The 14954-nt window shown below is 37.5% G+C and overlaps 1 pseudogene; it reads right to left on the bottom strand.

Annotated features, from left to right (window-relative positions):
- Positions 1-4757: 4757 nt before the first annotated feature.
- On the bottom strand, positions 4758-14662 carry LOC111098646 (annotated as a pseudogene).
- Positions 14663-14954: the final 292 nt, after the last annotated feature.

The raw sequence follows: 14954 nt of genomic DNA, 5'->3' as shown, positions 1-14954 counted from the left end.
AGGCATCCCTTCTACGGAATTTAGTCCATATTCATTTGAAATATAGGGCTCATCAGGACCTGCCTTGACATGTTTCCTCCCTTATCATTGTTGTAAAAGGAGGTGTGCTAAACAAATTGAGATTACAAACAACATTTCAAAGAATAATTAAACTTGGAAGAAGACAAAAACTTATTTTTTAATCCCTGTAGCAGCACATAATTCATAAAATTATTTATTTGCTAATGTTAACAACCTCTAGTCGACACAAAGCAGTTCAAGGCCTTTTCCTATAGCTGAAAATAATTATTGATGGGTGGGCCAAAAGTAGGGTGAATATATTTACTGCTTTGCCTGGGACAATCCCAGTTGGTGGCTATTTTCCCAGGGTAATCATTAATGTCAAAAGTGTCCTAGTTTGGATAATAAATTTTATGGTCAGCCTATCTGAGAGAAACTTTAGATACTGTTTAGCACCAAACCTATTTTTGTAGATGAGAATACTGATCAAAAAAAGATTGAGTGACTTGAAAGCTTTATAATCATTATTTTTTTTAATTTTTAAAATTTTTTACTCATGAGAGACACACAGAGAGAGGCACAGGCAGAGGAAGAAGCAGGCTCCATGAAGAGAGCCTATGCAGGACTCGATCCTGGTACTCAGAGATCTTACCCTGAGCCCTGAGCCGAAGGCAGATGCTCAACCCCTGAGCCACCCAGGCGTCCCTATAATCTTAAAATAGTCACATTATCAATTCAGGAAACTCTACAATTTATTAAAAAGAAGAAATACTACTTATCCACATAATGGAAGCATACTCGAGTCTTTGCCAGTTCTTTTAGGACCATGGCTGTCTTAGGCCTGGCACTAGTATTTTAAAATGCAAATTGTGCTTAATGAATCTAATCAAAGAAGGTGTTATTTCAATGTGCATAAATCCATTAGATGAATGGGATAAAACTGTAATCACTCTGTCAGTAATAGTAATTTAACAGAATACTTCCCATTAATATGCCAATATATAAAATGTAAGCTAGAACTGTTCGATTTGCTATTTTCAGGTTTTAGCAGACAATTTTTTGAAATCCTCTGAAGATATTTCTATCGAAGAAACCGTTTTACAATCTTGTCATGCTAAATTTTGATGAGTGTATTTCCAGGAAGACATTGCCTACTTTAAATAGTGATTTGAAGACCATTTATTAAAGAAACAAGAAACCTGGACGCAGCAGATTAGCGCCGCCTGCCGCCCGGGTGTGATCCTGGAGACCCGGGATCGAGTCCCTCGTCGGGCTCCCTGCGTGGAGCCTGCTTCTCCCTCTGCCTGTGTCTCTGCCTCTCTCTCTCTCTGTGTCTATGAATAAATAAATAAATAAATCTTTAAAAAAAAAAAAAAAAAGAAAGAAAGAAACAAGAAACCTCTGTGGCAGTTGGCACAAGACAGGAAAAGACTGAGCCTCACAAAGGCCATCGAGTTATTTTCTTTCTCTCTTAGCAGTTGCTGTTGAAGGGAATGATTCCATGATTCACTCCCTCCAATGGATATTTGTCAATACTGGTTGCATCTTGGAGTCTGACTTGAATTTTTGTGGTTGATTTAAAAAGTAGGTAATCTCCTGGAAGAAGGCTTTTGTTTTAGATTATTTCTTAGTACCTGTGGGTAATAGGTAATAACTTCACCACTTCACCAGCCCCCGCCCCTTGCTGATTATGAAGGAAGTTTAAAGTTCTCTGTTGCTTTGAAGATACTCCATCTTACAACAGATGTCTTCAGTAGGTCATGAGCCAAATCTGTTTGTTTGTTTTTTTTTTTTTTAAATCAAACTACATCCCATCTCTCCTGAGGCTGACAATTGGGAGCATCTTCCAAACGGGCTTCACCTCTGCTATTCCCAGTCACCTCTAAGCTCGGCAGTTCATCTTTTGAAAGACATTGAATTGTGGTTAAAGATGTCTCTGGGCAAAGTTTTTGTTTTCCTACCTTATTAAAATGCTGAACAGAAGAAAACATTTCCCTGTATCTTTTTTGCCAAGTTAACGAATTCTGAGACATTTATATTTCTTTAACTGAACTTGATTTAGTGCATTGAAGATGCCACTCAGCTCTGTGTCTCACTTTGAGAAAAGCTGAGTCATTATTGCTAGGCATTCTTGATTCTTGATATTGATTTGTATTTTAGCTAAAATAGTAAAAATTAAGTGGCAAGTGATTATTTATGAATTTCTTTGTCACTTTCATTTATTTCTTTTATCATTTCCAATTGGACAAATAAAAAACATTTTACCTTTTTAAAATTTCTGTTATGGCAGATGTAACATAATCTTTAAAAGAATTTTTAATATATAAATGGGCTTTGGGACAACTTCTGAATGCTACTGAGTATGCACTATGAAAAAAATAAGTTATTTGATATTTTAAATTATATATGCCTTTATATGAATGTTAAATATGCATATATGTACACCTATATACATGTATGTGTATATACACACATATATATTTATATGTGTGTTTGTGTGTTATATGTGTGTGTATATACATATATATATAAAACTTAGAATATGGCTTTATTCTTCCTGAATTCCTAAATACTAACAAGTCCAGGCAGTAAAGAAGGAAATGGGACACATTTCTCTATCTTATCGCCTCTCTTTGAAGGAAGTGGGACACATTTCTCTATTCTATTGCCTCTCTTTAGGTGGAATACCTGTAAACTTGTATCCAAAAGCCTAAGTGGGATTTTAGTAATTATTGAGTTTAACTGAATCTGGTAATTTAGCTTCTAAGGTTCATGCAGAGTTTGTATTGTGGATGTTGATAATTGATACAGAACAATGGGTATCATACTTCATGCTGGTACTGTGTATCTGCAATATTAAAACCATTCTCATATGAGGTTGGGGGGAAGAAAATTCATTGCCTGTGGTATCCAAGATAAATAGAGTTATCCTTGGTCAGATGTTAATCAAACCAAATACCTCTTCTGTAATATGGGATCAGATGATATACTGAATGGGTTTTCTGCTCCTCTTGGAAGTTATGGGTAGTTATATATGTTCATATATGATGGGTTTTTTTGGTCTTAGAACATCAGGCCTAAAGCTCTCCTTGGGGTTAGAATTTGTCTTCTGCTTCCTTCTGGAAAAAAATTTTTGGAGACTTCAACCAAACCTAATGGAGATTCTTAGGCATGATTCACTAGATTATGAAGTCATTTCCTTTACCCGATATTAAAGAGATCTCTAAATCCTTTATTCACCCATCCATTCTTTAATTCTCATATTAAGTACTGCCTAGAGCTGATTAAAAAAATGATTGGGACAAGATAGAGAAACATACTGTCAAAAACATTAACTTGAGCTTTTGTTTTGAAAAATCAGAAATATACATAAAGGGTTTTCTTTGAAGTTAGAGTAAGTCTGACATGCAGTCCTTTAACTCTGTAAACCAAAGGATATAGTCCAGCGGGATATAATGTCAACTACACAAAACAGTTATAAATACTATTGCCTCTTCTCCCACATGACCCAAATGAGAGTTTCAAGAGCGGTTCTAATTCAGTTAAAACAGCAAGAAGTTGGATTTTCATAGTAGATCAAGTGTACCAAGGTGTCCCACAACCTAGGTTTAGCTGTCTTTGAATGGATTTCAAGGTTTCTGAAACCTCAAATTATGTGCACAAGTCTAAGTGATTGTATGTGATTATCAATAACATGTCCACTTCTCTGAAGAAACCTTTATCAGTTTATCAAAGGATTCTGTTACTCAAAAATAGTTATAACCACTGAGATATATCAATTTGCATCAATCATAACACTCATATCAATCAGTATGGTAATCCCCCAGAGGATGAACAAAAAAAATCGGGTTGTACTCTCAAAAAAAAAAAAAAAAAAAAAAAGGATATATTTATGGAACGTATTAATTTGATGATAAACTTCAATTGAATATATTTGTTGTATTATTGCTAGTGCCCTGAGTCTTGCCTAAAGTTCACAGTGTACTCTACCCAAGAAACCGCAGGATGATGAGCAACCCGAGTATCACTTTTCAGATAGTGCTGATCACTCATCGTTGGACAACTAATTACTGCAAAGATTCCTCCAAGTGACGCTGCACTTTCTTCTCTGCTGCCAATGAAGTCACCGCAAGAACAGAAGTTATCCTTCCCATGGAATTGCCCCCAATTTCCCAAAGTTCAGATTTTCTTAGCTGTGACATTTGTTAGTGAAATTATGGTTTAGACTGCATATCTGGTAACCATCTGTGATTAACTAATTGAATTGTTCCAAGGCATTTAGTGTTGTCTTCAGAAGGGTTTTCAGCTTGGATGACTGTGCCTTTCTTCAAGCTGGACTTGACCTATACAGGCATACCTCGGAGATCTTGCAGGTTCAGTTCCAAACTACCGCAATAAAGCAAGCCTCACAATAAAGCAAGTCAAATGAATTTTTTGGCTTCCCAGTGCCTATGAAAATTAGGCTTATACTGTACTGGAGTCGATTAAGTGGGCAGTAGCATTATGTCTAAAACAACAATGTATATATCTACTTTTTAAAATATTTTATTTAGTTATTCATGAGAGACACAGAGAGAGAGAGAGGCAGAGACATAGGCAGAGGGAGAGGCAGGCTTCCTGTGGGGAGCCCGATGTGGGACTCAATCCCAGGATCCCAGGATCATGACCTGAGCCAAAGCCAGATGCTCAACCACTGAACCACTCAGGTGCCCCAATGTATATATTTTAATTTAAAAATATTTTATTGCTAAAAGATGCTAAACATCATCTGCACTTTCAGTGAGTAATAGTCTTTTTGCTGGTGGAGGATCTTGCCTCAATGCTGACAGCTGCTGATAGACAGTGATGGTCACTGAAGGCTGGGGTGGCTGTGGCAATTTCTTAAAATAAGGCAACAGTGTCTTATTATTACCTCATTAATTGATTCTTTTTTCATCAATATTTTCTCTGTAGCACATGATGCTTTTTGATAGTATTTTACCCACAGTAGACCTTTCAAAATTGGAACCATTCCTCTCAAAGTCTACTGCTGCTTCATCAACAAAGTTTATAAAATATTTGAAATCCTTGTTGTCATGGTAGCAGTCTTCACAGCATCTTTACCAGGTTCCATCTCAGGAAACCACTTCTTGGCTCATCTATAAGAAGTATCTTCTGGGACCCCTGGGTGGCTCAGTGGTTGAGCATCTACCTTCAGCCCAGGTCATAAATCCGGGGTCTTGGGATCAAGTCCCACATCGGGCTCCCTGCATGGAGCCTGCTTCTCCCTCTACCTATGTCTCTGCCTCTCTCTGTGTGTCTCTCATGAATAAATAGATAAATCTTTTAAAAAGAAGTATCTCCTTATCCATTAGTTTTAGCACAAGATTGTAGCAATTCAGCCACATCTTTAGGTTTCACTTCCTCTTTTTATTTTCTAACCATTTTATTGTTTGTTTGTTTTTTTTACCATCGTAAGTATACTCTATCCTCCTCCTCTATTTCCTCCAAGCCCTCACCCACCTCCCTTCTGGAAACCATCAATTTGTCCTCTATACTTGAGAGTCCGTTTCTTGATGTATATCTCTGTTTTTTACCTTTGCTCATTTGTGTAGTTTCTTAAATTCCACATAGAAGTGAGGTCACAGGGCATTTCTCTTTCTCTGATTTATTTTGCTTAGCATTATACTCTCTAGTTCCATCTATGTTGGTGCAAATGTGAAGATTTCAATCCTTTTATGGCTAAGTAATAGTCCAGTGTGTGTGTGTGTGTGTGTGTGTGTACCACGTCTTCTTTATCCCTTCACCTCTTGATGGACAGTTGGGCTGCTTCCATAGTTTGGCAGGCTTCCCTTCTAATTCCAATTTTCTTGCTATTTCCACTACCGCTGCAGTTACTTTCTCCACTGAAGTCTTGAACCCCTTGAAGTCATCTATGAGGCTGGGAATCAATTTCTTTAAAACTACTATTAATGTTGATGTTTTGACATCTTCCCATGAATTACAAATGGCATCTAGAATGGTGAATGTTTTCCAGAAGGTTTTCAATTTACTTTGCCCAGGTCCATCAGGGGAATTATTATCTATGGCTGCTGTAGCCTTATGAATGTATTTCTTAAATAATAAGACTTTGGGATGCCTGGGTAGCTTGGTCAGCTAAACGCCTGATTTTTGTCATGATCTCAGTCATGAAATTGATCTCTATGTTGGGCTCTCCACTCAGTGGGGTGTCTGCTTGAGATTCTCTCTCCCCTCCTCCCATACTCTCTCTCTTTCTAAAATAATAAATACATCTTTAAAAATAATCAAAGAAACAAATCAATAAATAATAAGACTTCAAAGTCAAGGGACGCCTGGGTGGCTCAGCAGTTTAGCTCCTGCCTTCAACCCAGGGTATAATCCTGGAGTCCCAGGATTGAGTCCCACATCTGGCTCCCTGCACGGAGACTGCCTCTTCCTCTGCCTGTGTTTCTGCCTCTCTCTCTCTCTCTCTCTGTCTCTCGTGAATAAATAAATAAAATCTTTAAAAAAAAAAAGACTTCAGAGTCAAAATTTCTGTTGATCCATGGACTACAGAGTGGAGGTTGTGGTTGTAGGCATGGAAACAACATTAATCTCATTGTGCATCTCCATTAGAACTCTTGGGTGATGAGGTACATTGTCAATGAGCAGTGGTATTTTGAAAGGAATCTTTTTTTTTCCTGAGTAGTGGGTCTCAATGGTGGGCTTAAATATTCAGTAAACAATGTTGTAAGGACATGTACTATTACCTAGGTTTTGTTTTTTCACTTATAGAATGTAGATGAGTAGATTTCACTCGCATGATTCTTAAGGGTCCTAGGATTTTCAGAATGGTAAATGAACATTGACTCCAACTTAAAGTCACCAGCTACATTGGCCCTAACCAGAAAGTCAGCCTGTCCTTTGAAAGTTTAAAGCCAGGAATTGACTTCTCCTCTCTAGGTATGAAAGTCCTAGATGGCATCTTCTCACTATATAAAGCTATTTGTCCACATTTTTTTTAAATTTTTATTTATTCATGATAGGCACACAGTGAGAGAGAGAGAGAGGCAGAGACACAGGCAGAGGGAGAAGCAGGCTCCATGCACCGGGAGCCCGACTGGGATTCAATCCCAGATCTCTAGGATCGCGCCCTGGGCCAAAGGCAGGCGCCAAACCGCTGCGCCACCCAGGGATCCCGCTATTTGTCCACATTGAAAGTGTGTTGTTTAGTGTAGTCATCTTCATTAATTATCTAGCACAGAGCTAGATTTTCTGGATAACTTGCTGCAGCTTCTACACCAGCACTTGCTGCATCACCTTGTTGTGGAGATGGCTTCTTTCTTTAAACCTCATGAATCACCCTTTGCTATCTTCAGACTTTTCTTCTGCAGCTTCTTGCTTCTCTCACCTCTCTCTCTTCCTCTCTCCTTCTCTTGCCTTCATAGAATTGAAAAGAGTTTAGGCCTTGCTCTGGATTAGGCTTTGTCTTAGGAAATGTGGCTGGTTTGATCTACGCAGTCCACTAAAATTTTCTCCATATCAGCAATAACACTGTTGGGCTTTCTTATCATTCATGTGTTCAGTGAAGTAACACTTGTCATTTCCTTTAAGAACTTTTCCTTTGCATTCACAATTTGGGCTGTTTGGTGCAAAAGGCCTAGCTTCCAGCCCATCTTGGCTTTCATTATGTGTTCCTCACTAAGCTTTAACATTTCTAACTTTATATTTCAAGTGAGAAATGTGCAACTCTTCTTTTTACTTACAAACTTTTAATCGGCCTAATGTTAATATCGCTGTCTCTCAGAGAATAGGGAGGCTCAAGGAAATGGATAGACATGGAGGAAGGCCAGTCAGTGGAACAGTCAGAACAGGCAAACATTTATGGATTAAGTTCATCATCATCTATGGGAGCAGTCCATAGAGTCCCAAAACAACTACAATAGTAACATTAAAAACTGCTGCTTACAGATCACCCTAACAAATATAATAATAACAAAAAAGCTTGAAATACTGCAAAAATTATCAAAATGTGGCATAGAGACACAAAGCAAACAAATGCTGCTTTAAAAATGGTGTCAACAGACTTATTTGATGCAGGGTTGTCAGAAACCTTCAATTTGTAAAAAATGCAGTATCTGTGAAGTGCAATAAAGCAAACTACAATACCGATGAGGTATACCTATTGTTGCTCCTATTAATTTTGAGGGGAAAATACATGAGTAGTTTGTCCACGCAATTTGCCAGTTACTCCTCTATACTAAACCTCTCACAAAAATGAGGCCCCCAAACATTTTTTAGTTGTAGAAATATTGTTTATTATTATTTATTTAAATCTCTTATTTCTCCCATCTTTTCTCTTTTTTCCATGGTGAGTGGTATTTCTTTCAGTACCCAGACAAGTATGCTGCTTTTGCTCTACTTGTAGAAAAACAAACCAAAGTATGGAAAAGTTATTAAATTGTTTGATTTTTGTTTAATAAAAAGTATTTTTTCCCCTAAATTAATGGGACATTTCCTCCCATTTAGCCTAGATCAAGTTTTAAACTTCACTTCCATCTCACCAGCACATTTTTATCCTCCCTCCTCCAATTCCTGTTATGTCAGTTTTGTGAATGTCAACTGTTCGTCTTTGTACTTAAACCTTTGTCAACCCTGGAAGGAGGGTTCCCCTCATCTATTGAACCTATGCATTGCCCCATTTCTTGTCCCTGCCCTTGTTATTTTTGAGTGGGTTTGAAACAGTGTTCTTCAAACTGTAAGATGCTATCCATAAATGGGTCATAAAATCAACTTAGTAGGTCATAACCAGCATTGTATAAATAAAATAGAATTACTTAGAATAGAATAGAGTAGAATAGAATAGAAAATATCAGAGTGCATCTCACAGGAGGGATAACAACTACATTGTGAAACTTCTTTATCCCCCAACTGTAAGAAAGAAAAAAAAAGAGACTGTGCAGGGTCTCAAGATAAAATATTTTTCTTACTATTGATCATGGTCAAAAGCACTTGAGAAACACTGATTTTAAATGCTGGGACTATGATATCATCTCCCCTACATGCCATTGCTGGGGATTTAAATTCCTTAAATTTCTTAATATATCAGTGGTTCTTAAATTTTTATGTATTGATCTTTTTTATCTTTTCAAATAATCACTACACCAATTTGGGGCTGGAACTCCTGACCCGAAGATCGAGTCACATGCCGTACCAACTGAGCCAGCTAGGCACGCCCCTGCATAGACTTCTTTTCAAATCTGGTAAAATTATGTCTCTTTTTCCAGAAAGATGCACTGGAACACAAGCTTAAAATGTTGAGTGTTGCTCATATAAGCTTAAATTAAGGTCTGCTGCCCTAATGATTACTATTATTTGGAATATGTTCCCAAATTCTTGAACCTTTCATTTTATCCAACACTTCACATTTTCTTTTTTAAGATTTTATTTATTCTTTCAAGAGAGACACAGAGAGTGGCAGAAACATAGACAGAGGGAGAAGCAGGCTCCCTGCATGAAGCCAGATGTGGGACTGGATCCTGGGACCCTGGAGTCAGGACCTGAGCCAAAGGCAGACACTCCAACACTGAGCCACTCAGGTGCCCTCACACTTCCCATTTTCACCCATACAGCCTCACATCTGACTAGTTGATGCAAGTTTCTGTGCTGTCTTTATGTCTTCTCTTCCTCTTATCTTCATAACCACCTCCTTGCTATTCTAAGCATAAGAAACTTTCACATTCAGTTCCTGTAGCTGGACCTCTATATAGTCATCCTCTCTAATACTCTCTAAAAACCTGTCTCTCAGGTTTTGGGCTATTTAAAGTGGAGTGCATTTCTGCCCTCTCTTTTCGTGTGCCTTCCTTTCCTTTGTCCTGAATTTGGATATGTGTCTATTTAGAATGCAGCCTGATGGGTAATGAGAGGCTTTGCACGCACCAGACGTGTTCTGTAAATATTGTTCCTATAAAGAGTAGTTATTTATTCTTCGAAACCAGCCATCCAATCATGTAGATATGCATTATTACTGAACTGGCATGCTGAAATTCCCAGGAGTTTGACAAAATGAAAACAGGTTGTACTTGCTCCTCAAATCCTAGCAATGGTTAAAAACTGCATTTTCATGCAAACATAAATTACAAATGGAATTATGATAACTGATTACCCCCCTTCCAAATGCACACAAATCATTTGTAATCCTGCCCTGGAGTGCTGTATAGTTGGCTCATTGCATATGCTCACGGCGTTTGTCAGTTCTATTCAATCACCGCTACTTCCCATGGCAAAGTGTACAGGGGCGTTTAGAAAACCAGTATGTCTCTATTTCCCTAAATCTACTATTAGGGTGTAGAATCGTCAGTGCAGAGCACTGCTGCTTCACAATAGGAATAATCCTGAGTGTGTATCTTCGTTTTATTCATCTTCAATTTCTGTTTGACAGAATTTCATGCTGCTGGAAGATGTTACATTGACAGCCGAGAGATAATTTCCGTTTTTAATCCAGAGAACAAGAGCCACTTGGGAAGTGACTATAAATGTCCTCTGGGTGTCCCAGAGATATGCCTCATCCCTGTGCTGGAAGGAACACACCTCTGGGAAGGAAACAACTTTGATCAGTAAGTCTCTTTGGAAAACATTAAGAGAAATAGATTTCATTGATTCCCCTATGAGTCATGGGTCTGAGATAAAGTAAGCCCTTCCATTTCTAAATCAGCTTTCAAGTGGCAGCAGCTCTGTCATTACTTCCAGGCAATAGTTTCCAGTGAGAAACTGAGAGTAATGTTTCCAAATAAGCCTCTCTTTTCTTTCAGTATAGCCTTTTAATAAAGGTGTCATAGGCCTTCTTATTTCCAGCACTTATCCCAGCGGGCTGTACCTGGTAGATGCATTGTTAAAGATGTTGGACAAGCTGGTTGATGCCTAGGTCTTTAGAGCTAGAGAGTTCTTCTTGGATCAGTCCCCCTGACCTTCTTGATTTACTTAAGGATGGAAGCTTTATCCTATAATTGAAATATCTTCTCCGGGCCAGCCCTCCTCAGGCTCAGAAAAATGACAGTATAGAGACCATTTCCCATCTTTTCTGGACCAGTGGGGACAGGGTCCTTTTTCTATTGGCAAATTGCCAACTTCTTACACTCCTTCTATGTCAATTAGTAACCTATCATCTAAGATGTTACAGTGTATATTACGTGTATGGATACTTTACGTGTGTGTGTATTTTTATATATATATATTACTGTATACATACATGTATGCACATATACACGCATACGCATGTACACACACTAAATTAAGCTAAAGGTCATTGAGGGCCAGAATCCCTTTTTATTTATCATTTTTAATATATATGTATATATATAGCACACACACCTACACACACACTATACTTGTCATATATACTAACATAATTTGCCATGTACACAGCATATCTATTACATATCTATATATATTTGTCACCAATGTGTTTATATATAAATGTGTGTGTGTGTGTGTATGTGTGTGTGTGTCTAGAAGCCTTCAAAGTCCAGGATTTCTTATATAACCTCGTGTCCCACTATCTAACCCTGTAAATGATACATGAATAAATTCAAATCAATTCAATCAATAAGTATATATTATTTCCCATTATGTGTCAGGTTGTGCTATATTCCAGAAATACAATGTTTACTTAGATATTTATTCACACATTTTTATAGTATATGTAGAAAGAGATTTCAAAGCATTTCTGGAATTCACAGAAGGAACACCTAAATCAGATTTGAGGAGATCTAAAAGAGCACAACATAAAAAGTAATTTTTAACTAGGGTCTAAGAGCCAAGTAAGATTTAGCAAGTGACAGATTGTTGGGGACACAGGCAGGGATGGAGAAGATAGGCATGGGAGGGAATGTTTCCACAGATGACTCATGGCTGAGAGAAAAGAAATGTACAAGATGATTCTTTTAGTCTTAATGCCAGAGGCACCGAAAATAATTTTTTAAGGATTTTAACAATGATCATCCATTTTAAATTTATGATCATTGAAGAAAGCCTCACTAGATTGTCAGGCACATGGTGACAATGTAAACTGCCAGGCTGTGGGTGGCGAGTGGTCCTGTCCATACAAAGTGGACAGATGGGACAGATGACAATGGATAATGCTAGTGAACTCATGGCACTCACAGACAAGTCACAAGTGTATCCAGTCATTTCTGTGTTGTGGTGAGTATACTAGAGATTGGTTAGTAGTTCTTCAAACCCATTTCCTTCTGTTTCTGGGCACAGAACTGTTCTGAATTTCCCCAGCTTCCTTTTCATTTGGGCCTATGTGGACAATTCTAGACAATCGAATGTTGTCTAGGATAAATGCTGTTTTCAATGCTGGTCCATTAAAACCTGTCTCCAACTTCTCCTCTTTTTCCCTGTCAGCAGGATGTCAGTGCTCAGGGAACTTAGAAACCCTGAGTTAATAATGAGATACTCCGCATCAGTCCAAATACCTGAACAATTGCTTGGTTCCTCCTGCCTACTGAGCATTTCAGGGGCTACAAATAATTTGTATTATCTTAAATGACTAAAATTTCATGGTTTTTCTATTATTATACCTAGTATAACTGTGACTAATAGCATGACTATATCTTCTTTTGTTGTGTTGTGTTTTAAATAATCATCATCTTTTAAAATTACAGTCTGGAAAAATTTCAATCCGGAATAGATCGGGCTCAAGATAATCCTAAATACTACAGTTAGCATAGTGGTGGTAGGGCAGAGTTCTCACAAGTGTTGCTAATAACTTAATTATTTCTCTAAATGTCTTTTTTGGTAGGATATAAGCCTTATTATGCAAAATTATTATTTTATTCATCTTTTTATTTAAAATGTCTGGCATGAAGATTACAGGTGATCCACAAATATACATGAAATGAATCAAGTACTGGATAAGCAAGGTGGATATGTAAGTGGGAGTCCAATCAAACAAAGGTCTTATTAACTATGTTAAAGACTTTGGACCTGATCCTCAGGGCAATGGGGACCCACTGAAGCCACTGAAGATTGACAGTAATCAGATTTTATCTTTGGGAAGAACAGTATAGTCAAAATAAGCTTTTCCACCTGAAAAGGTTTAAAACAAATTAAAAAGATCACTTTGGAGGCTCCTATAGTAATCTACGTAAGAGACATGCTGTTATAGTAATCTAGGTTAACATGCTGTTAACGGACTCATGAATGTAGACAAGAAAATGCATTTAAATATATCTAGAAGGAAGAATTGACAGAACTAGATGACCATCTAAATGGGAAGCAGTAGACTTGAGAGAGTAGGAGAAGACCAGGATGACCAAGTGGGTGGTGCTGACATCACTGAGATGGGAAGCCCAGGATAAGGAAACAGTGGGGGAATTTACTCAATGGTGATTATGCTTTTCTCAACATTTGGGTTTTGCACATGGTAATCTCTCTCTTAAAATGTTCTACAAGTAACCCCATTCCTCTTACCTTTCCCTTCAACCCTGTTATTTGCCACTTGTTTTGTTTTTTTCTTTTAACCTGGATAACTTCTATTCATCTACTACATCCCAGATTAGACACCATTTCCTGTGTGAAACTTTCCTAGGATCCCCAAGATAGGATATGGTGCTTTCTTAACATGTGTGCATTTAACATAACATATTATTCACCTGTGTACTTTTCATTCTACACTTCTCTACTCAAAGCTAAAGGAAGATAAGAACTATCCCTTGATATATGGTCCCCAGCGACCGTCATAATGCCAGCGTCAGAGTAGGGGCACAAAAATTAAAATGTAACCATGAATAAATGAATGAATGAATGAATGAATGAATGAATTAGCAAGTGAGTGAAACAAATAATTTTGAAGGGCACAATATTGAAACCAACTAATAACATTTGCTTTCACACTGTCTGTTTCTCTTTGAGATTTGCAGCATGCAGTTAGCACAGATGGCCATGAGATTGCAATACTGTCTACATATTTACTCTCTTCCTTCCCTGCTCTCACTCTCTCCCCACTCCCACCCAACCCCCCACCAGGAATGGTCTTGAATCACAAATGAGTCCACTGTTCCCTTAAGCATCTGTCTCTGATCACAGTGTGAGTCCACCAATCTTGTAATAGACTCCACGAGTGTTTTCCTTGGGTTAAAAAACTCATCAAAATTAATACTAAATTGAAAATGGAAAAGTTCATAAAAGGCAGCTGTTGTGTAAGGAAAACATGATTTCAGCCTGGCAAATAATAAGTTCTAAAGTTTCTCTATTCTCCCAAGTACTAAAGAATGAAAAGAGGGGGAAAGGTACACCCTCCCATTCCTACCTGTCAAATACAACTAATCTAATGTACAAACTGATATAAACTTGCTTTGTTTGTATTATGAATAAAGCCACCAAACTGAAATAAGTATAGCAATGAAAAAAAGAGCTATATATTTGAACAGAATCCTAGTGGTCATTGAGTTCAATAGCAATGGGTCTGGATGAGGACACAGGACAATTACATAGAAGGCTCACGCAAGGACATCAGCCTTGTCACTCCAAGTGTGGTCTGCATGCTGGCAGCACTGTTTTTAGCTGGGAGCCTGTTAGAAATGCAGACTTTCAGGCCTGTCCCAGTTCCTACTGAATCAATCTGCAATTTAACAAGATCCTCAGGTAATTCATATGGGCTTGAAATCTTGGGAGACATTGCTCTAAATCATAGCCTACTAAGTCAAAGTGCCTACTGAGTTCAAATGAATTCATTATAAGGTCACTTTAGAGTTTATTACCCAGATTAGGACATTTTTGATACTGAAAAGGGAGTTTTAAAAATAATTATAATTGTATATACTTAAAATATTTGGTTATTAAGAAATAAGTTAATTCAAATATAAATGGATCTATGTAATAGTTATAGTCATGAGCCATCTCAGGTAAAGTAAAATTCTCTCAAAATAGAAATAAAACATATTAATGTATATTAAAGAAAAAAAATCTTT

This window comes from Canis lupus, chromosome 13 (genome assembly GCF_011100685.1).
Source record: "Canis lupus familiaris isolate Mischka breed German Shepherd chromosome 13, alternate assembly UU_Cfam_GSD_1.0, whole genome shotgun sequence".
Classification (NCBI taxonomy): Eukaryota; Metazoa; Chordata; class Mammalia; order Carnivora; family Canidae; genus Canis; species Canis lupus.
The sequence above is the reverse complement of the archived record's forward strand: the minus strand, read 5'-3'. Positions and strand labels throughout refer to the sequence as shown.